The sequence below is a fragment of the Pleurodeles waltl genome, chromosome 7 (assembly GCF_031143425.1).
Source record: "Pleurodeles waltl isolate 20211129_DDA chromosome 7, aPleWal1.hap1.20221129, whole genome shotgun sequence".
NCBI lineage: Eukaryota > Metazoa > Chordata > Amphibia > Caudata > Salamandridae > Pleurodeles > Pleurodeles waltl.
Window position 1 is genome coordinate 483131241 of NC_090446.1, and position 23055 is coordinate 483154295.

Sequence of the window (23055 nt, forward strand, 5' to 3'; positions counted from 1 at the left end):
GCAGCCCTGCATTTGTGGAACTGGTTGGGGAATTGCATTGCATGGGTCAACTGACCAGGGAACATGCTGTAGCTCTAGTATCTTTACAGAGTTCCTGAGCAGAGTCTGACTTCTCTCCTAAGAAGCAAGTTCTTTCAAAGGGAATCTCTATAAGCTATGCCAGTACATCGCCAGAACATCCTTTTGATCTCATCCAGGCATGTCTGCAAAGCATATTTGTCCCAACCACCCTGCCAATGCAATCCATGGTATATAAGCCTGCATGTATAATGCACTTCATCACAAAGTGTCCATCATATATCCTCTGAGCCAAACAGAGCCTAAGGTCCTCTGGGACTGCCAGCACAATTTCCCTGGGCATGTCCCTAAGGGTCCAACAGAATGACTGCATTTAGGGATCTCAGTGCCAGGCTTGCAACGTAAAACATATGCTTTCCAAAGGCTAATTTGTTTTTGGATTCTCTATCCGTATGATTTATTGGAAAGGAATTATGATTCAACTTACTAGTTGAAGCCTGTAAAATAAGACTTTCTGAAGTAAAGTGCTTGATGAGAAATTCTGAGCATTGGGTGCCTGCCTATGATGCCTGGCCAAAAGCTGTAAAATGGAGAGTTGTAGAGTGGAGTAGAATGTTGTACAGTGGAGTGGAGTGTTGTAGGAAAGTACCATCTTGCCTGGCATTTTACCCCGATTTTTTACTTATATGTATGTTTGTTTTTGCCTGTGTCACTGGGATCCTGCTAGCCAGGACCCCAGTGCTCATAAGTTGTGCCCTGTATGTGTTCCCTGTGTGGTGCCTAACTGTATCACTGAGGCTCTGCTAACCAGAACCTCAGTGTGTATGCTCTCTCTGCTTTCAAAATAGTCACTGCAGGCTAGTGACTAATTTTACCAATTCTTATTGGCACACTAGGTACCATATACTAGGGAATTATAAGGGTGTTCCAGTTACCCAGGGAATTGGGGTTCCAGGAGATCCCTATGGGCTGCAGCATTTATTTTGCCAACCCATAGGGAGCTCTGACAATTCTTACACAGGTCTGCCACTGCAGCCTGAGTGAAATAACGTCCACGTTATTTCACAGCCATTTTACACTGCACTTACGTAACTTATAAGTCACCTATATGTCTAACCCTTACTTAGTGAAGGTTAGGTGCAAAGTTACTAAGTGTGAGGGCACCCTGGCACTAGCCAAGGTGCCCCCACATTGCTCAGGGCAATTTCCCCAGACTTTGTGAGTGCGGGGACACCATTACACGTGTGAACTACATATAGGTCAATACCTATGTGTAGCGTCACAATGGTAACTCCGAACTTGGCCATGTAACATGTCTAGGATCATGGAATTGTCCCCCAAATACCATTCTGGTATTGGGGGGACAATTCCATGCATCCCCAGGGCTCCAGCATGTAACCCCGGGTACTGCCAAACTAGCTCTCTGGGGTTATCTCTGCAGCTACCGCTGCTGGCCAACCTTCAGACAGGTTTCTGCCCCCCTGGGGCCTGGGCAGCCCAGTCCCAGGAAGGCGGACAAAGGATTTCCTCTGAGAGAGGGTGTTACACACTCTCCCTTTGGAAATAGGTGTTAAGGGCCAGAGAGAAGTAGCCTCTCCTAGCCTCTGGAAATGCTTTGAAGGGCACAGATGGTGCCCTCCTTGCATAGACCAGTCTACACCAGTTCAGGGATCCCCAGCCTCTGCTCTGGCATGAAACTGGACAAAGGAAAGGAGAGTGACCACTCCCCTGTCCATCACCACCCCAGGGGTGGTGCCCAGAGCTCCTCCAGTGTGTCCCAAACCTCTGCCATCTTGAAAGCAGAGATGTGAGGGCACAATGGAGACCTCTGAGTGGCCAGTGACAGCAGGTGACGTCAGAGACCCCCCTGATAGGCTCTTATCTGGTTAGGTAGGCAATCCTCCTCTGAGGGCTATTTAGGGTCTCTCCTGTGGGTTTCTCTTCAGATAACAAATGCAAGAGCTCACCAGAATTCTTCTGCACTTCTCTCTTTGACTTCTGCCAAGGATCGACCGCTGACTGCTCCAGGACACCTGCAAAACTGCAACAAAGTAGCAAGAAAGCTACGAGCAACATTGGAGCACCTCATCCTGCCAGCTTTCTCGACTGTTTCCTGGTGGTGCATGCTCTGAGGGCTGTCTGTCTTCACCCTGCATTGCAAGCCAAGAAGAAATCTCCTGTGGGTCGACGGAATCTTCCCCCTGCCAACGCAGGCACCAAATTTCTGCATCACCAGTCCTCTGGGTCCCCTCTCATCTTGACGAGCGTGGTCCCTGGAACAGAGGAGCTGGATCCAAGTGACCCCAACAATCCAGTGGTCCTTCTGTCCAGATTTGGTGGAGGTAAGTCCTTGCCTCCCCCATGCTAGACAGTAATCCTGAGTACTGCGTGATCTGCAGCTGCTAGGTCTTCTGTGCACTTTTGCAAGTCTTCCTTCATGCACAGCACAGCCCAGGTCCCCAGCACTCCATCCTGGATTGCCTGACTCGCTGAGTTGACCTCCGACTTCGTGGGACCCTCTTTTGTTGTGCTGAGATGACCGCCATGCTCAGATTTTCTGAATGCCTGTTCAGATGCTTTTGCGGGTGCTGCCTGCTTCTGCATGGGCTCTCTCTATTGCTGAGCGCCCCCTCTGTCTCCTCCTCCAAGGGGCGACCTCCTGGTCCTTCCTGGGCCCTGGCAGCACCCAAAATCTATGGACCACTGCCTACTCTGAAAAAACTAAACCAAATGGTTTCGGTATTTTTTTCATTTTGCAACTCGTTTTCCTTTAAGGAAAACGGGCTGCAAAATGAAAAAAAAAATGCTTTATTTAAATAGCAGTCACAGACATGGAGGTCTGCAAATATTGATGAGGTGGGTCTTTGCGACCCCATAGCGATTCGCAGAAGGTGTCTGAGACACCGTTCTGCATCTGTTTTTGTGTCTTGCAAATTGCGAGTCGCTCAGACTCGCAATTTGCAAGTCGCAAAAATGGATTTTGCTACATCTGGCCCTATGAGTATTGTGTTTTCTTATGATATAGTGCTATATGATATAAGTGGTATAGTAGGAGCTTTACATGTCTCCTAGTTCAGCCTAAGCTGCTCTGCTATAGCTACTTCTATCAGCCTAAGCTGCTAGAACACTACTAATCTACTAATAAGGGATAACTGGACCTGGCACACGGTGTAAGTACCATCAGGAACCCACTATAAGCCAGGCCAGCCTCCTACAAGTGTCATACAGTGGAGTGGCATAGAGTGTTGAAAGGCACTCAGTGGTCGAGAGTGCAAGATTGGCCGAAGGCGATGTCCTATTTTGGGATGAGGAAATAGCAGGAATAACAACCCCCACCTTACTGAAAGTCCTGTACCAGCTCTAGGGCGTCCTTGAGGAGCAACAGGCATACCTTCTGTAGGAGAAGGGACAGATGCTCCTCTGAAGTTCATTCGGATGCAAGACGAATACTGGATGGGGAGGGGAGAAAAGGTAGATTGTAGCCCTTTTGAACAAGACCCATCTGTCAGAAGTGATGGTTTGGTAGCCTGAAAGGAAGTGATGAATATTACCCCCCCCAACTTGTTGGATATGGGCCACTCATGACAAACTAAAGTGGTGTGTTGATCATTGTAGCAGGGGAAGAGGAACTGGAGGACTGGTGCGCTTGATGGTCAATGTCACAGATCCATGTCAGATGCCTGAAAGAACTGGGCAGTCTGTTACAACACTGGTTGGGTGGCTATTGTTACCTATTTACAACCCTCCCAGAGCAGCCCCTGAATTTGTGGAACTGGTGAGGAAATTGCATTGTATGTGTCAAAAGCCCAGAGAACATGCTGTAGCACTAGTATCTTTATAGGGTTGCAGAGCAGAGTCTTTTTTCTCTCCAAAGAAGTAAGTTCTTTCAAATGGAATATCTAATAGTGATGCCAACATATTGCCAGAACATCCTGTTGATCTCATCCAGGCATGTCTGCACCGCACAACATTTGTCCCAACCACCCTGCCAATGCAACCCATGGTATCTAAGGCTGCATGGATAATGCACTTCACCACGAAGTGCTCATCATAGATCCTCTGAGCCAAAGAGACCCTATGGTCCTCTGGGACTACTGGCCCAATCTCTCAGAGGTTCCAACAGAATGACTGCATTTAGGGATCTCAGTGCCAGGCTTGGAAAATATATGCTTTCCAAAGGCTACATTTATTTTGGGATTCTCTAGCTGTATGATTGATTGGAAAGGAATTAGGATTCAACTTACTGGTTGAAGTCTGTACAATATGGCTTTCTAAAGTAAAGCACTTGATGAGTAAATCTGCATTATTGGGTGCCGGCCTATGATTCCTGGCCACTAGATTACTCACAGGCAGGCAAAAACATTCTTTCGACCAGGTAACTATCAAAATATCCATGAGGGCATATTTAGACAGAAACAAGGGCTCTCATGCTGCTTTGCCGGCCAGGTGGCCAGGCTGCAAACATTCTGTCAATACATTCATACTCATCTCAAAGGAGGTACCTCAGATGCCCTCTAAACCACTACTACAACTGTGGAATTATATTCCATTGGTGGACCATGTGAAAACCAAGATATAAAGCATTGTCAGTATAATGAGACATAGAAGGCATGCCCCTCATCATCATCATCATCAATATCCTAAAGTGCCCTCTGCTCTGGAAATAAATGAGCATCAGAACCCAAAAGAAAAAAATAGAGCCTATGTTGATAGTTGCATGGCAGTAGAGGCTCTGGATTAGAGTCGGGCTACATGACAACAAGCTACACTTTTGTAATTTGATAGCATGACATTGGCTGAGCTCAGGCTCCCATCAGTTCAGGGTGCAACATGGCCAGATTATCAACTGGCACCAGTAGTGTTGGTATCAATGTCAGGGGACAGAGACTGGTGTGGATTTCGGGGCTGGATTGGAAGTTTTCACTGGAGTTGGTAAGCACTTGTAGGAGGCTGGCCTGGTTTGTAGTGGTACCAAGGGGTACTTACACTCTGCACCAGGTCCAGTTATCCCTTATTAGTGTAGAAGAGGTGTCTAGCAGCTTAGGCTGATAGAAAAGTGTAGCTTAGCAGAGCAGTTTAGGCTGAACTAGGAGACGTGTAAAGCTCCTACTATACCACTGGTGTCATATGCACAATATCATAAGAAAACACAATACACAGATATACTAAAAATAAAGGTACTTTATTTTTATGACAATCTGACAAAAGTATCTCAGTGAGTACCCTCAGTATGAGGATAGCAAATATACACAAGATATATGTACACAATACCAAAAATATGCAGTAATAGCAATAGAAAGCAATGCAAGCAATATACAGTCACAATAGATTGCAATGAGAGCACATATACTCTAGAAGTGGAATGCGAACCACAAATGGACCCCAAACCTATGTGAGCTTGTAGAGGGTCGCTGGGACTGTAAGAAAACAGTGAGGGTTAGAAAAATAGCCCACCCCAAGACCCTGAAAAGTGGGTGCAAAGTGCACCTAAGTTCCCCAGAGAGCACAGAAGTCGTGATAGGGGAATTCTGCAAGGAAGACCAACACCAGCAATGCAACAACGATGGATTTCCAGACAAGAGTACCTGTGGAGCAAGGGGACCAAGTCCAAGAGTCACACTCAAGTCGGGAGTGGGCAGATGCCCAGGAAATGCCAGCTGTGGGTGCAAAGAAGCTGCCACCAGATGGTAGAAGCTGTGGATTCTGCAAGAACGAAGAGGACTAGGAACTTCCCCTTTGGAGGATGGATGTCCCACGTCGTGAAGAAGCTTGCAGAGGTATTTCCGTGCAGAAAGACTGCAAACAAGCCTTGCTAGCTGCAAGGGTCGCGGTTAGGGTTTTTGGATGCTGCTGTGGCCCAGGAGGGACCAGGATGTCGCCAATTGCGTGAGGAGACAGAGGGGGCGTCCAGCAAGACAAAGAGTCCACTCAGAAGCAAGCAGCACCCGCAGAAGTGCGGGAACAGGCACTACAAAGAGGAGTGAACTGGAGCTCACCCGAAGTCACAAAAGAAGGTCCCACGACACCGGAGGACAACTCAGGAGGTCGTGCACTGCAGGTTAGAGTGTCGGTGACCCAGCCTTGGCTGTGCACAAAGGAAATCCTGGAAGAGTGCACAGGAGCCGGAGCAGCTGCAAATCACGCGGTACCCAGCAATGCAGTCTAGCGTGGGGAGGCAAGGACTTACCTCCACCAAACTTGGACTGAAGAGTCACTGGACTGTGGGAGTCACTTGGACAGAGTTGCTGAGTTACAGGGACCACGCTCGTCATGCTGAGAGGGGACCCAGAGGACCGGTGATGCAGTCTTTTGGTGCCTGCGGCTGCAGGGGGAAGATTCCGTCGACCCACGGGAGATTTCTTCGGAGCTTCTAGTGCAGAGAGGAGGCAGGCTACCCCCACAGCATGCACCACCAGGAAAGCAGTCGAGAAGGCGGCTGGATCAGCGATACAAGGTTGCAGTAGTCGTCTTTGCTACTTTGTTACGGTTTTGCAGGCGTCCAGAGCAGTCAGCAGTCGATTCCTTGGCAGAAGGTGAAGAGAGAGATGCAGAGGAACTCTGATGAGCTCTTGCATTCGTTATCTAAAGAATTCCCCAAAGCAGAGACCCTAAATAGCCAGAAAAGGAGGTTTGGCTACTTAGGAAGGAGGATAGGCTAGCAACACAGGTAAGAGCCTATCAGAAGGAGTCTCTGACGTCACCTGCTGGCCCTGGCCACTCAGAGCAGTCCAGTGTGCCAGCAGCACCTCTGTTTCCAAGATGGCAGAGGTCTAGAGCACACTGGAGGAGCTCTGGGCACCTCCCAGGGGAGGTGCAGGTCAGGGGAGTGGTCACTCCCCTTTCCTTTGTCCAGTTTCGCGCCAGAGCAGGGCTGGGGGATCCCTGAACCAGTGTAGACTGGCTTATGCAGAGATGGGAACCATCTGTGCCCATCAAAGCATTTCCAGAGGCTGGGGGAGGCTACTCCTCCCCAGCCCTGACACCTTTTTCCAAAGGGAGAGCGTGTAACACCCTCTCTCTGAGGAGGTCCTTTGTTCTGCCTTCCTAGGCCAAGCCTGGCTGGACCCCAGGAGGGCAGAAACCTGTCTGAGGGGTTGGCAGCAGCTGCAGTGAAACCCCGGGAAAGGTAGTTTGGCAGTACCCTGGTCTGTGCTAGAGACTCGGGGGATCATGGAATTGTCTCCCCAATGCCAGAATGGCATTGGGGTGACAAATCCATGATCTTAGACATGTTACATGGCCATGTTCGGAGTTACCATTGTGACTCTATACATATGTAGTGACATATGTAGTGACATATGTATAGTGCACGTGTGTAATGGTGTCCCCGCACTCACAAAGTCTGGGGACTTTGCCCTGAACAATGTGGGGGCACCTTGGCTAGTGCCAGGGTGCCCACACACTAAGTAACTTAGCACCCAACCTTTACCAGGTAAAGGTTAGACATATAGGTGACTTATAAGTTACTTAAGTGCAGTGGTAAATGGCTGTTAAATAACGTGGACGTTATTTCACTCAGGCTGCAGTGGCAGGCCTGTGTAAGAATTGTCAGAGCTCCCAATGGGTGGCAAAAGAAATGCTGCAGCCCATAAGGATCTCCTGGAACCCCAATACCCTGGGTACCTCAGTACCATATACTAGGGAATTATAAGGGTGTTCCAGTATGCCAATGTAAATTGGTGAAATTGGTCACTAGCCTGTTAGTGACTGTAGGAAGTTGGCTCTGTATTCACTATTTCAAAGTAAGGGATAGTATGCACAGAGTCCAAGGGTTCCCCTTAGAGGTAAGATAGTGGCAAAAAGAGATAATACTAATGCTCTATTTTGTGATAGTGTGGTCGAGCAGTAGGCTTATCAAAGGAGTAGTGTTAAGCATTTGTTCTACATACACAAGCAATAAATGAGGAACACACACTCAAAGACAATTCCAGGCCAATAGGTTTTTGTATATAAAAATATATTTTCTTAGTTTATTTTAAGAACCACAGGTTCAAATTTTACATGTAATACTTCAAATGAAAGGTATTGCAGGTAAGTACTTTAGGAACTTTGAATAATCACAATAGCATATATACTTTTCAAATAAATCACATATAGCTATTTTAAAACTAGACACACTGCAATTTTCACAGTTCCTAGGGGGAGTAAGAGTTTGTTAGTTCTTGCAGGTAAGTAAACCACCTACGGGGTTCAAGTTTGGGTCCAAAGTAGCCCACCGTTGGGGGTTCAGAGCAACCCCAAAGTTACCACACTAGCAGCTCAGGGCCGGTCAGGTGCAGAGGTCAAAGTGGTGCCCAAAATGCATAGGCTTCAATGGAGAAGGGGGTGCCCCGGTTCCAGTCTGCCAGCAGGTAAGTACCCGCGTCTTCGGAGGGCAGACCAGGGGGGTTTTGTAGGGCACCGGGGGGGACACAAGTTAGCACAGAAAGTACACCCTCAGCAGCACGGGGCGGCCGGGTGCAGTGTGCAAACACGCGTCGGGTTTCCAATGTAAATCAATGGAAGACCAAGGGGTCTCTTCAGCAATGCAGGCAGGCAGGCAAGGGGGGGGCTCCTCGGGGTAGCCACCACCTGGGCAAGGGAGAGGGCCTCCTGGGGGTCACTCCTGCACTGGAGTTCCGATCTTTCAGGTCCTGGGGGCTGCGGGAGCAGAGTCTTTACCACGCGTCAGGATCTGGGAGTCAGGCAGTTGTGGTCAGGGGGAGCCTCGGGATTCCCTCTGCAGGCGTTGCTGTGGGGGCTCAGGGGGGGCAACTCTGGCTACTCACGGTCTCGCAGTCGCCGGGGAGTCCTCCCTGAAGTGTTGTTTCTCCACAAGTCGAGCCGGGGGCGTCGGGTGCAGAGTAGCAAGTCTCACGCTTCCGGCGGGAAACACAGTTGTTTTAAAGTTGCTCCTTTGAAACAAAGTTGCAGTCTTGGGTGAACAGGGCCGCTGTCCTCTGGAGTTTCTTGGTCCTTCTAGAGCAGGGCAGTCCTCTGAGGATTCAGAGGTCGCTGGTCCCTGGGGAAAGCGTCGCTGGAGCAGTGTCTTTAGAAGGGGGGGAGACAGGCCGGTAGAGCTGGGGCCAAAGCAGTTGGTGTCTCCGTCTTCTCTGCAGGGTTTTTCAGCTTAGCAGTCCTCTTCTTCTTAGGTTGCAGGAATCTGAGTGCCTAGGTTCTGGGGAGCCCCTAAATACAGAATTTAGGGGTGTGTTTGGGTGTGGGGGGGTTAGTAGCCAATGGCTACTAGCCCTGAGGGTGGCTACACCCTCTTTGTGCCTCCTCCCTGAGGGGAGGGGGGGCACATCCCTAATCCTATTGGGGGAATCCTCCATCTGCAAGATTGAGGATTTCTAAAAGTCAGAGTCACCTCAGCTCAGGACACCTTAGGGGCTGTCCTGACTGGCCAGTGACTCCTCCTTGTTTTTCTCATTATCTCTCCTGGACTTGCCGCCAAAAGTGGGGTTTGTGTCCAGGGGGCGGGCATCTCCACTAGCTGGAGTGCCCTGGGGCATTGTAACACGAAGCCTGAGCCTTTGAGGCTCACTGCTAGGTGTTACAGTTCCTGCAGGGGGGAGGTGTGAAGCACCTCCACCCAGAGCAGGCTTTTGTTTCTGTCCTCAGAGAGCACAAAGGCCCTCACCGCATGGGGTCAGAAACTCATCTCTCAGCAGCAGGCTGGCACAGACCAGTCAGTCCTGCACTGAACAATTGGGTAAAATACAGGGTGCATCTCTAAGATGCCCTCTGTGTGCATTTTTTAATAAATCCAACACTGGAATCAGTGTGGGTTTATTATTCTGAGAAGTTTGATACTAAACTTCCCAGTATTCAGTGTAGCCATTATGGAGCTATGGAGACAGACTCCCAGACCATATACTCTTATGGCTACCCTACACTTACAATGTCTAAGGTTTTGTTTAGACACTGTAGGGGCATAGTGCTCATGCACCTATGCCCTCACTTGTGGTATAGTGCACCCTGCCTTAGGGCTGTAAGGCCTGCTAGAGGGGTGACTTACCTATGCCACAGGCAGTGTGAGGTTGGCATGGCACCCTGAGGGGAGTGCCATGTCGACTTAGTCATTTTCTCCCCACCAGCACACACAAGCTGGCAAGCAGTGTGTCTGTGCTGAGTGATGGGTCCCTAGGGTGGCATAAGACATGCTGCAGCCCTTAGAGACCTTCCCTGGCATCAGGGCCCTTGGTACCAGGGGTACCAGTTACAAGGGACTTACCTGGGTGCCAGGGTTGTGCCAATTGTGGAGACAACGGTACATTTTAGGTGAAAGAACGCTGGTGCTGGGGCCTGGTTAGCAGGGTCCCAGCACACTTCTCAGTCAAGTCAGCATCAGTATCAGGCAAAAAGTGGGGGGTAACTGCAACAGGGAGCCATTTCTTTACAGTGACAATTTGGAAAGAAATGAGAGAGCATAACCACTGAGGTTCTGGTTAGCAGAGTCTCAGTGAGACAGTTAGTCATCACACAGGTAACACATACAGGGCACACTTATGAGCACTGGGCCCCTGGCTGGCAGGGTCCCAGTGACACATACAACTAAAACAACATATATACAGTGAAATATGGGGGTAACATGCCAGGCAAGATGGTACTTTCCTACAGCACTCAATAACTGATTCCACAGAGACAGATCGTGCTGGGGAAGGACCCCAAGGACCTCTTGGTTCAATGGGGCCCAAAGTTATGCCCGGGTCAATGACAGCCGTGTACCAACTGACATGTTGGTTCCATTGTCAGTGACCTTGAATGTGTGTAGCTTAAATCTTGACACCCTTGCACTTCTCTTTGGGATCAAAGAAGTGGGCTTTGCTTTCTTATGCTGGTACTTGGACTTAGAGTTTGACATACCTGAAAACTGAGTGCAGAAATTGGAATGGTTGCAGCAGGAACAGGCCGAGGACTTGGAGCAGAAGTGGATCTTGCAACTACGTACAACTTTGCCTCTCCTTCCTGAATCACTTTTGGGTGCATTAGGGCGCCCATGTCACACAATCTCAATTTGTGTTCAGACATCTGCTTCTGGAAGTCATGGCTTGAATCATGTCATTTTCAGTAGGCATGTTGTTCACTAGCACACTGTTCAAAAGTTGTTTTGAAGTTGTCAGAAGACGAGCGAAGGTGGGAGTGCAGCTTCAGGTCCACATTCGAAGACGTGGAAAAACAGGAAATTACTTTAGCATACAATGGTGATGTTTATAATTTGCTCCACTCTGTCACTTCAGGGGTAGAATGGAGTAATCACAGAGCTGCATAACACCATCTTTTGTTACAAAATGTTCCTGATCTAGTCTGATGCCCAGGAGTGTTCCACCTGTGCTTAGGGGCCATTATGAGATATAACTCTGTGGGACTGTCATTACTTGCATGGTGGTGTGGGGGAAAGCAAATAGGTGAGCATGGTCCTGCCCTACGTAGGATGGGATGTTTGTCACTGCGATCAGGGAGTCCTATGATGGAACTACAGTCAGGTTATGGGTTTCAATCAACAGAACAGGTGAAAATCCAGCAAGGAGGGAAACAGCTAGTTTAGTGGAGTGACGCTTCTGTCACTATATGGTGAATGCATCAATCCCCCAAACTCGAAATGATAATCTTTTTCTTTTCATGAGAACATTCAGGACAAAGTCACATGTTTTGGCCTTGAATGGCTGACATCCAAAACTGAGTTTTACATTTCCTAAGTAAACAAAATGCCATTTACCAGCCTTCACAGGCATTCAAAGCATTTAAGTTCAGACAGGCTTCTTAAAGGAAACAATTGTCTTTCTGCCTCTGATACTTCTTCAGGAAAATGCAGTTGACTGAGAACAAACATCTACATCTCCGTCTACACATTCCAAAGACATAATCCAAACCACTGCCAGACTTGTAAGTGGGAGTTTGACTTTCCTTCTTTCACACAAGACAAGTCAGTATTACAAATAATATTGGAAGGAGTTTCTTTGAACTTCCTTCCAATCACTCTGCCTCACCTGCACAATTCCAAAGGTCATCTCAGGACCACAGATTATTCCGAAACACCTTCTTCTGGAAACTATCCATCAGGGCTTGGAGCAGGAGAAAGGCCTGCAGTTTTCTTCCAGATGCTTCATTGTCCCCACAATGACTGTGCCATCAGGCCAATCCTAGACCGGTACAATTTGAACCCATTTCTTTGATGGAACATTTCACAAGGTGACTTTGGCACCCATTTTGCAACTGTTTAATCAATGGGGACTATTTAGCATCTCTATTGCATCCTGATACCTACCTTGGTATTCACACCATAAGATTTGACAGTACCTACGTTTTGTCATTTGGTGTCCACATCAGTATATGTGTAGATGCCTCCCATTTGGCGAAAGAAGACTCCAGTGTGTTGAAAAATAGGTTCTCTAGAATAGTCTTTATATACTCCTGCAGGAAGTTCTTGTCTAATAGGCAGCCCATCTTTTTGCTCCTCCTAAACTCCATGATACAGCCCTGCTTCTGATCAGCGCAGGTTGGTGAGCGAGAGAACGTTGCCCACTCAGCCAGTGACAAGTCCCGTTGAAAAAAGCAAAGAAATCTGACTTCCCTTAGGCACGCTCTAAGTACTCTTTCCAAAACGCAAGAGGCACTGGAAGAAGCAAAGACACCAAAAAGCACCAGCTCCTGCCAAGTCAACGCTTCATGTTAGCCTGACACATATGACTCTGGCGTAGGTGATACTGTCATCCACGCTGTCATTCCAGAGCTTGCAAGAGAAAAATCTGCTCTATACTTCGCAGCACAGTTACTTGTTCCGGTCCACCCTAAGTCCTAACTGGTACAAGTGTTCTGTCTCTTTATGGCTCAGGGTTATTCCAGATTTTTCCATTGCATATCCTTTTCTTAGAATAGTGTGGACTCAGTGGTGGACAAGTCAGACACTGTGATTAATCGGATCAGCAAGAACTGAATCTGGAAATGTCACAGCCCTCTCAGGTACTCTTGGATTCATGGATTTGCTTTGCCACCATATTGTCTTCCATACTTAGCTCAGACCTCTTACTTGAAGTCCTGAGTTGTGTTGCTAGAGGTCACAGAGACTGACCCAGACCTTTCACAGCTGATGCATAGCTTGTGTCACAGCACATTGAAGCATGTCATAGCACTTCAAGCCCAACCCACGTTTCCAAACCTGACTCTTACTGCACTGCCAATCTTGCAACTTTCAGTTTAGATCCTCTTCTGGATGCACAGCCAAGCCAGCATGAAAAGGCAAAAGTTCTTGTAGATTCATCCACCAGTATTCCTCCTTTCAAAAGGCTCCACTTGGTGGACACTGATCCCGATGCCTGTGCCTGACCACCAGAGCCTGCACCAAGCCAGATGCTAGCAGTATGTTTTGGCTATTGCTTTAGGATTCATTTTCACTCATGCACCACCTGTACCACCAGAGAATAGGTTCCCCTCTCCTCTGTTGGCAACAGCAGCATCCTTTCTGAAACCTACCCACGCTACCCAGTGCCAGATTGTCAAATAAAGGTAATGCATCTGTAGAAAACCACAGATAAGCTGGCTATCATAAATATCTTTTGAAATAAATACCCGACACCTAAGGACAGCCCTAGTCTTTGTATCAGGGGATGTCCTAGCACATTCTCTTATTTTAATGGTTGCATCCTTCAAGGGAGGAAACATTGAGATCTCCCACCTAGGAAAGATGCAATATATCTCAAAGGTATAGAAAAAACATACAATCACACCAGCAGATAATAACACAAACATGCTTGATCAGACGATACACAGGAGGAAGATAATAATGCACTAAAAATAGTTAACTAAGTCACCGAGCAGAAAGTGTTTTTGGCTTGGAACTACACTGACGCTGCCTTCAGAGCTAAGAACTTCCAGGCAGGATTGTTGGGATCTGACTTCGCAGTGGATCTAGCACTCCACTCAAGAGGACCAGAGCCTTCTCTCCACGGCCATCGCTGGCCTCTTAATAACCTCCACATCTTCCCAAACTGATTCTATCTACCCCAGCTGTCATCCCAGTACCTTATGCAGGATGTCATGAGATTTCTCCTGTTTGGATCAATAGACCCTGTACCGTCCTCTGAAAAGGAACAGAGATATAAGTCACATTATTTCTTTTTGGTAAAAAGGCTAGAGGACCCCACCGCGTTCTGGATGTTATGATCGGATTCAGCCCTTCTGCATGCAGAAGTTCGAGATGCTGATTTTCACTCCGGTCCTTGTAGCCATACAGAGAAATGACTGGTTGTTCGCTGTGTATCTGCAAGATTCTTTTTTTTTTTTAATTGAAAGTGATTACAGAATACTGAGAAATGAAAACCTAACCCACAGTGAGTATTCCCTGTTTCAATATTTTCAAACATCGTAACCCCAGTTCACAGTATATATGCTTGGTAGTAGTTGCAGGCAAGCCCATATGAAGTGAACATATGTCCCCGAGAGCACAAGGGCTCACAACTGAAATGCTCAGCAGGATAAAAAAAATTACAAAAGCAGCTGGAATTGTCATCTGCAAGATCCTTATGTCCACATAAACATCCTTCAGGAGCGCAGAGAGTACATGTGTTTCATGCTGGAAATCCGGTACTACAAGTAACAGACATTACCTTTTGCTCTCGATGTACATCCTGGGTCTTTTCTATGGATGTATAGGGTCCACTGATTCCCATGCTTGGATGGTGGCCTTGGCTGAGCAGTGTCAATGAAGGTAGAAGAGCCTGAATAACCCCGAACCTCAGGGCTCTTTAAGTCATGGGTTATTTATGAATTACCAAAATTCTCTTTGGTGCCTTCCAAGTAGATTGAGTTTATCGCCTGTTCTGGGCTTGAGCCTGGTAGAAAGTTTTCAAGCTCCGTAGATGATTGCGACTGTCAGGCATATGGTGGAACCATTTATTAAACCGCTTATGGCTTGTCTGTCTGGTAGTTTTAGAGGATTATTATACAATAGGCTTCCTGCATGGTGGTCGTTCTCATTGTAATTTCCCACATGTATTTCTTGTAGCTTCCTCTAACAGAATACAGGGATAAATTGTTTGGCTATGCAGTGAAGCCTGCACCTATTTTATCCTAATACATGTTTAGTCCTAACTTTACCATTATGGCTCATTCACCAATCCTCATGGTCAGGTGCCGTTCTGCTAGCGCAGCTTTCAACTTGTGATTGCACCAAATCATTAGAGTATCAGGCATGGCCTCGCTGAAGGAAATCTCCATTGGCGTCTTGTGGGGCAAGGTCCATCTCGCTACGTAAATGGTGAAGCTAAATATAATCATTCTGGTGTGGGAAGATCCAGGCTGGTGATGGTATACATGAATAACAATACTAACTCGACCCTCTCTGTCACCCGACAATAGGATTGTGTGAGTGGTGATTCACGTCCTCGACATCAAACATCTGGGTGTTTACGTTAAAGTTTCCACTCATTTCCAGGTCTGAAAGCAATGTGGGTGCAAACTATATGGGACAGTGCTTAATTTGTAAATAAAGAGGTGCCGGTGCTCAAAGCCCTTCTCTGAAACACGAGACTGCTGTAATTAAATCTGCCAGCACTGAATACTGAGGCGGCGTAATCCTGAAGCCATCTCGGGCCTCTTCAATCCATTTAGGGCCATCCCTGCCCGGGCGGGCATTGTGGGGGACCTTGTACGCATGTATTAGGGGCTTGAAGAGGCATCTTTGCTGGACGGGGAGCCAGTGGAGGGCCCTGAGGTGAAGGGTGATGCTAGTTCTTCTGGGGAGGATGAGGATGAATCTTGCAGCAGCATTTTGAATGGTCTGGAGGTGGTTCGTGAGCTGTTTTGTCGTTACGGCATAGAGCGCGTTGGTGTAGTCTAGTCGGCTGGAGATGAGGACCTGGGTGACAGTTTTTCTGGTAGAGATGGGAATACATTGGAATATCTTTCGGAGGATGTGAAAGCAGTCAGAATAGATGGTGTCGATCTGTTTTTTCATGGTCAGTTGGGTGTCTAGGATGATCTTGAGGTTGCGTGCGTGGTTGGTGGATGTGGGTGGGGGACCGATGGCAGCTGGCCTCCACATGCCATCCCAGGAGGAGGACTTGTTCCCCAAGATGAGGATCTCCATTTTGTCTGAGTTTAGTTTGAGGTAGTTAGTCCTCATCCAGGAGGTAATTTCAACCATTGTGTTTTGGAAGTAAGATTGTGTGGTGGTGGGTGGTCTGTGAGGGATAGAGCTGGGTATCATTGGCATAGGAGGCAATGTTGAGTCTGTGGGAGCGTGCAATGTCTGTCAGCAGAGACATGTAGATATTGAAGAGGGTGGGGCTGAGGGATTAGCCCAGGGGGACACCATATATGATGTCCTTGGGTGCAGAAACGTAGAGAGGGAGGAGGATCCTCTGTGTTCAGCCAGAGCAGAAAGAGTAGATCCAGTTGAGTACGTTGTCTTGGATGCTAATACTGTGGAGTCTGATGATGAGAGTGTGGTGTGAGATGGTGTCAAAGGCTGCCAATAAGTCGAGGAGGATGAGAGCTGCTGTGGCCCCTAGGTCGAGGAGGTGCCTGGTGTTGTCGGTAGCTGCAATCAGAGTGGTTTTGATGCTGTGATTGGGCTGGAAGCCAGATTGGGATGGATCGAGCATGTTGTTGTGTTCGAGGTAGTCCGTGAGCTGGCGGTTGAAGTCCTTTTCCACGACTTTGGTGGGGAAAGGGAGGAGCGAGATAGGGCAGTAGTTTTTTAGCTCATTGGGGCTAGCTGAGGGTTTCATCAGGAGGGGCTTCACCTCGGCGTGCTTCCAGGCGCCCGGGACAGTGGCAATGGAGGTGTTGAGGAGTCCTGTGAGGGAGGCCCTGATAGTTTTTCTTCCTAGGTTGTAGAAGCGGTGCCGTCCCCATGGGGGAACCCAAGTGGATGGAAGCTATGGTGTAGATGGTGTCTTCGGTAGATTGCTACTTCCATTCGGTGATCCTGTGGGGGGGGCGGGGTCATAGTGAAATGTGGTGTAGAAGTGGTCAAGGCCGGTGGCTTTGGGGTTGAAGTTGCTGTTGGTGATTTTGTGGTGAAGTGGTCCGATAGTGTGTTGCAGAGGGCTTAGGAGGGGTGGACCATGTTTCCTGTAGCAGAGGGGCGGGAGAGTTCTCTGACAATGCTGAAAATTCTCCAGTGCGGTGCTTGCTTTGATGCAAGTGGTAAGTGCTTCTGTCTTGGTCTCTCTGAGTCGGTGGTGGTATCTTTTGAGGGTGGCCCTGAAGGAGTCGAGGTTGGCAGTGGTCCTGTTTGAGCGCCAGTGTCTTTCTAGTTTCCTTCAATGGTGCTTGAGGGCCAGAAGTTCTGGGGTGAACCATTTGGCTTGCTTGGTGGGCTTGCTGCTAGTGGTTCTCTTTAGCGGGCGAACGTGTCGGCAGCTGAGGAGATCTAGTTAGCGAAGTTTTGCACACTGTATTCAAGGGTGTTTACGGGGATGGGATTAGCTTCTTTGAGAGTGGCGATCCAGGGTGTTTTGGTGATTTTGCTCCAGTTGCGGCAGGGGGCGGTGGGGGTGTCATCAGGGCTCCAGGCAGTCCATTGATGGTGATGTTGTGGTCGGTCCATGTTACCTCGGAGGTGTGGGAGGAATTTGCTCTGTCGCTGGAGGAGAAAATGGGGTCAAGTCTGTGTCCCTGCACTGTGCCTGGGGGCGGTGACCAGCTGAGAGAGGCTGATGATGCTCATGTTTTCAAGGAGTGAGGTGGAGTTGGCGTCGCCCGCGTCTTCTAGATGGATGTTCAGATCCCTCAGGAAACTGTTGTGGTTGGAGTCGATTGCCGGGGGGAAATGAAGTCCGAGATGGAGTTGCAGAAACTGTGGCAGAGGCTACAGGGTCTGTAAGGGAGGGTTTTGGCACTTGGTGGAGTTGGCGTCGCCCGTGTCTTGTAGGTGGATATTCAGATCCCTCAGGAAAATGTTTTGGTTGGAGTCGATTGCCGGGGGGAAATGAAGTCTGAGATGGAGTTGCAGAAACTGTGGAAGAGGCTTCAGGGTCTGTAAGGGAGGGTTTTGGCGCCTGGTTTGATCTGGAAGTTAAGGTGTTCCATGATCGGTTTTGTGTCATCATCCGAGGCGGTACAGTGGAAGGAGTCCTTGTGAATGATGGCGATACCTTCGCCATGCCTTTTGGGGTGGTCATGGTGGATCAACTTGTATCTGGGGTGTGTGGTTATGGTGATGTCTAGTGCAGTGGTGGGGGTGAGCCAGGTTTCAGTGATGAACATAATGTTGGGTGCGAGGGTGGTGATGGTGTCCCGGATTTCTGTGAGGTGCTTGCAAAGGGATCAGACATTGAGAAGTATGCATTGGAATTGAGGTTTGCGGCTGGGGGTCAACTGGTGGATGTTGCGGAGGTTCGAATGTTGCAGGCGAAATGGCAGTTGTGGCAGGAGAAGGGGTCTTTGGTAGAACAAGGAAAGGCGGTCCTGCAGGTGGCGTTCTGGGTCTTAGGCCTGAGGATCTTGATCTCATCTGGGGAGTAGCAGTGGTCAAGGCCGGTGGGTTTGGGGTTGAAGTTGCTGTCGGTGATTTTGTGGTGAAGTGGTCCGATAGTGTGTTGCAGAGGGCTTAGGAGGGGTGGACTATGTTTCCTGTGGCAGAGGGGCAGGAGAGTTCTCTGACAATGCTGAAAATTCTCCAGTACTGTTGGTGCTTGCTTTGATGCAAGTGGTAAGTGCTTCTGTCTTGGTCTCTCTGAATCGGTGGTGGTATCTTTTGAGGGTGGCCCTGAAGGAGTCGAGGTTGGCAGTGGTCCTGTTTGAGCACCAGTGTCTTTCTAGTTTCCTTCAATGTTGCTTGAGGGCCAGAAGTTTTGGGGTGAACCATTTTGCTTGCTTGGTGGGCTTGCTGCTAGTAGTTCTCTTTAGCGGGCGAACGTGTCGGCAGCTGAGGCTGAGGAGATCTAGTTAGCGAAGTTTTGCACACTGCATTCAAGGGTGTTTACGGGGATGGGATTAGCTTCTTTGAGAGTGGCGATCCAGGGTGTTTTGGTGATTTTGCTCCAGTTGCGACAGGGGACGGTGGGGGTGTTATCTGGGCTCCAGGCAGTCCATTGATGGTGATGTTGTGGTCGGTCCATGTTACCTCGGAGGTGTGGGAGGAATTTGCTCTGTCGCTGGAGGAGAAAATGGGGTCAAGTCTGTGTCCCTGCACTGTGCCTGGGGGCAGTGACCAGCTGAGAGAGGCTGATGATGCTCATGTTTTCGAGGAGTGAGGTGGAGTTGGCGTCACCCGCGTCTTCTAGATGGATGTTCAGATCCCTCAGGAAACTGTTGTGGTTGGAGTCGATTGCCGGGGGGAAATGAAGTCCGAGATGGAGTTGCAGAAACTGTGGCAGAGGCTACAGGGTCTGTAAGGGAGGGTTTTGCCACCTGGTGCAGTTGGCATCGCCTGTGTCTTGTAGGTGGATGTTCAGATCCCTCAGGAAAATGTTTTGGTTTGAGTCGATTGCCGGGGGGAAATGAAGTCGAGATGGAGTTGCAGAAACTTTGGAAGAGGCTTCAGGGTCTGTAAGGGAGGGTTTTGGTGCCTGGTTTGATCTGGAAGTTAAGGTGTTCCATGATCGGTTTTGTGTCATTATCCGAGGCGGTACAGTGGAAGGAGTCCTTGTGAATGATGGCGATACCTTCGCTGTGCCTTTTGGGGTGGTCATGGTGGATCAACTTGTATCTGGGGTGTGTGGTTATGGTGATGTCTAGTGCAGAGGTGGGGCTGAGCCAGGTTTCAGTGATGAACATAATATTGGGTGCGAGGGTAGTGATGGTGTCCCGGATTTCTGTGGGTGCTTGCAAAGGGATCAGACATTGAGAAGTACGCATTAGAATTGAGGTTTGCGGCTGGAGGTCAACTGGGTGGAGATTGCGGAGGTTCGAATGTTGCAGGTGAAATGGCAGTTGTGGCAGGAGAAGGGCTCTTTGGTGGAACAAGGAAAGGCAGTCCCGCAGGTGGCGTTTTGGGTCTTAGGCCTGAGGTTCTCGATCTCACCTGAGGAGTACCAGTACCAGGTTGCACTGTGGGGAGTAAGGTAGGATAAACATTGGCGGGATGCTAGGGATCTGATCGGGGCGATTATTCAAAATGATATTCATATTATTCAAAGTTGTCTCCATTTTCCCACACTGTTGGTCCTAGTGGTAACAGTGGCAAGCCAGCCTGCATAAGTTGCAATATCCCTTAAGTGTGTGTCCTATAGCAGAATCCCTATTAAAAGATACCATGACAACCTACAGCCACAATTTGCAAATGTAAATAAAATGACGTATACCGAAGACACTTGACTGACTAAATTCAGCCTGTGAATTATTTGGATCCCTATCACACTCCCTGTTTTTTATCATATTCTGTAGCCATGTTCTTTAGCAATTACCAAAGCAACTACTGACTCCTGATCCATGCTCTAATGGGACACTTAGGCCCAGATTCTGAAAGGTGTCACGCAGTGCAGCAGCCATAAATGCTTCGTTGTGTGACTGGGAGGGAGCAGGAGAGCACCATATCTACCGAGATATGGCTCACTCCTCCCCTCTCCGTAGCGCCGGTGCTGATTTCAGCTGCTGTGCGCCACTCACACACCTTAGCACCATAGTCCTAGGGTGTGTGTGTGAGTCTAGCATAGGTTTTGTACAGGAAGGGTATCCTTTCTGTACGAAATACTATTCCTAGACAAGTGGAAATGATTTTCCTACTTTGTGTGTGTGTTGTACAATGCAGCACACATACAAAGTCAGAAAAGCAGTGAGAAATAAAAACATTTTTCCGTTTAACGCCTGCTTTTCAGAGGCGTTACTTTTTGGAGCTAAACCCTTTCTTCTGATGTTTCAGAATAGGGTTTAGCATTGAAAAGCATGGGTGGTAGAACAGGTACACCCATGTACCATCCATGTAACGCCCCCTTGACGCAAAGTAAAGCAAAGCAGCGTTTAGTGCTGATTTGTGTTACTTTGTAACACAAACCAACGCAAATACCAAATTGTGTTGGTTTGTGAATGGCAAAAAAAGTTTAGCATTGGTTTAGTAACGCTAACCTGATGCTAAACCTTTGAGAATCTGGCCTTAGACCCACTACCAAGTGCATAATGGCACAATACTTTGAGCATCCACTTGTTCAGCAGTTTTTTATTACATTAGCTCTTCAAGAAAGAAGGAATGGACACTACTAAGTGCTCATCTTTCACCACCTTTCACAGATTTTATCACTATGTCAATATCTTGTGTCTGCTTCCATCCTTGATTGTGTTGTCCAACTTCTAGTTCAAGGTGAGTGGTCTAGAAATCATGCCACTGATTTTCTTCACCCAAAATGTCTACTGAGCTGACATCCATGTGCCACCGCCAGCCTCATTTCACAGTAAGATTGTCGCTGGTCAATCAACCAAGCTCCACAATACGCCATGAGCCAGGACCCCAAATTTAGCCCATTAGTACGACTTGGGAGATGGTTTCTTACATTATTTTTTTGCAAGGTATGGATGCCTGCAGATGGAAAGTATGTGATAGCAAGTCATCACTCTTTGCCTTGTGTCTAATCTTACTGGATTAGCAACCATAGCCAAAATAAATAATGGCTTTCATACTTTTGATAGATAGCATACATATTCATCATAATATGTGGAAAAATAAATCTAATTCCACCAGATTGTTAAATTCAATATATTTAAAACATAATTATGATTATTAATTGTAATAATAACAATATAGTCCTTAAAATATTAACAATAAAACTTAATTGTATTCCTCATATATTGGTATAGATTATATGCATAATTTTCACTCACAATTTCAAATAATAATAGTTGTCACATCTTTCATAGGCAATGTATGTCATGAGTGAACATAAACACTATTTTATCGTTCACATTCGTCGTCATCACCTTCTTCTTCTGATTAGGTGCCATCATTCTCTGCGTCTCGTTGATTTTCACAGGTAGGAACTCTGTATGTCAGTGCACTTGAGATCATTTAGACAGCAAACACATGTTGGCAGTTTGCAGTTCCTAATGCAGTTGCAAGCTGGTAGATCTAACCCCTCCATCCAGTCCACTACCAGTTGCTCTGCTCCCTCATGTTTTTCCAACTTACACCCTCTCCCAATTGGACTGGGTGTCTGTGGATCATTCAGAAGACATCTATTGCTCATAGTAGCTTGATAATTCATACATTCGGCATGTTTCTTCAGACAGTCCCTCCAAGGTGGAAGTTGATGACTGTCTATCTCACCCTTCTTTAAGCAGAATAGGTGATATCTCAAGCCATTCATGTGAAGAACTGATGATTTTGGTGCATACAGCAAATACGAGAATTGCTCCAATTTGTGCATTAGTTCTTCAGAGAGATCCCATTAGTCTCCGAGCTGCGAAACATTTTCTTGTGAATGTCTGTTTGGCAGACCAGATTTTGAATGCACGTACTTTTCCTTTTCCCGCAAATACGCTTTCTGTGTCACAGCTGGTGAACGTATGGAGATCTATCATAGCTCAACAAACATTTTCACAAAGAGTTGAAGCTATTTTCCCAATGTCAAGGACTCGCATGTGTATTTTAGGACCACATTTCAGAAGCAATTTAGCCATGATTCTGTCAAGGAATCCCAAACCCATAATGAACATATTAGTGTCATATGAGCATATCATTACTGCCTCATAACCCTCATTAGGGGTGTGTGCAGCAAGCAGCAACAAACGACCATCTGCTTCTTCGTGTGTACTGTTTAGATCGGGCACTGTCTTCCTTCAGATGTGATTTTGTAGCATTTATCTTCACAGTTCGTGAACAGTGTTTTATTCTCCAGTGTTACAAAATACTCTGGTTTCCTCCATTCATTAACAAGAAATGCAATGAGAGTTGTTTTATTCCTTACGTCACTTAGGAATTTCCTCCACTATCTGACAATCTGGGAAGGTGAGATGCTCTGTAACTGGTGCCTGAGTTCTTCCCCTCTGATTGACCTTTCATTGTTCTTAATAGATGTCCCATTGTACGTATCAAACACAACATCAATTCTTTGGCTGCTATTTCCTTCCTGCAAAGCTGTGGATAAGACAGACATAGCCACCTCACCAAAGTTTAAT

The 23055-nt window shown here is 47.6% G+C and overlaps 1 protein-coding gene across 1 annotated transcript in view; it reads right to left on the reverse strand.

Moving 5' to 3' along the window:
- The window catches only part of DOC2A (double C2 domain alpha), an 846604-nt gene that overhangs the window by 16936 nt on the left and 806613 nt on the right, over positions 1–23055 (reverse strand). The gene's annotated exons all lie outside the window — the stretch shown is intronic.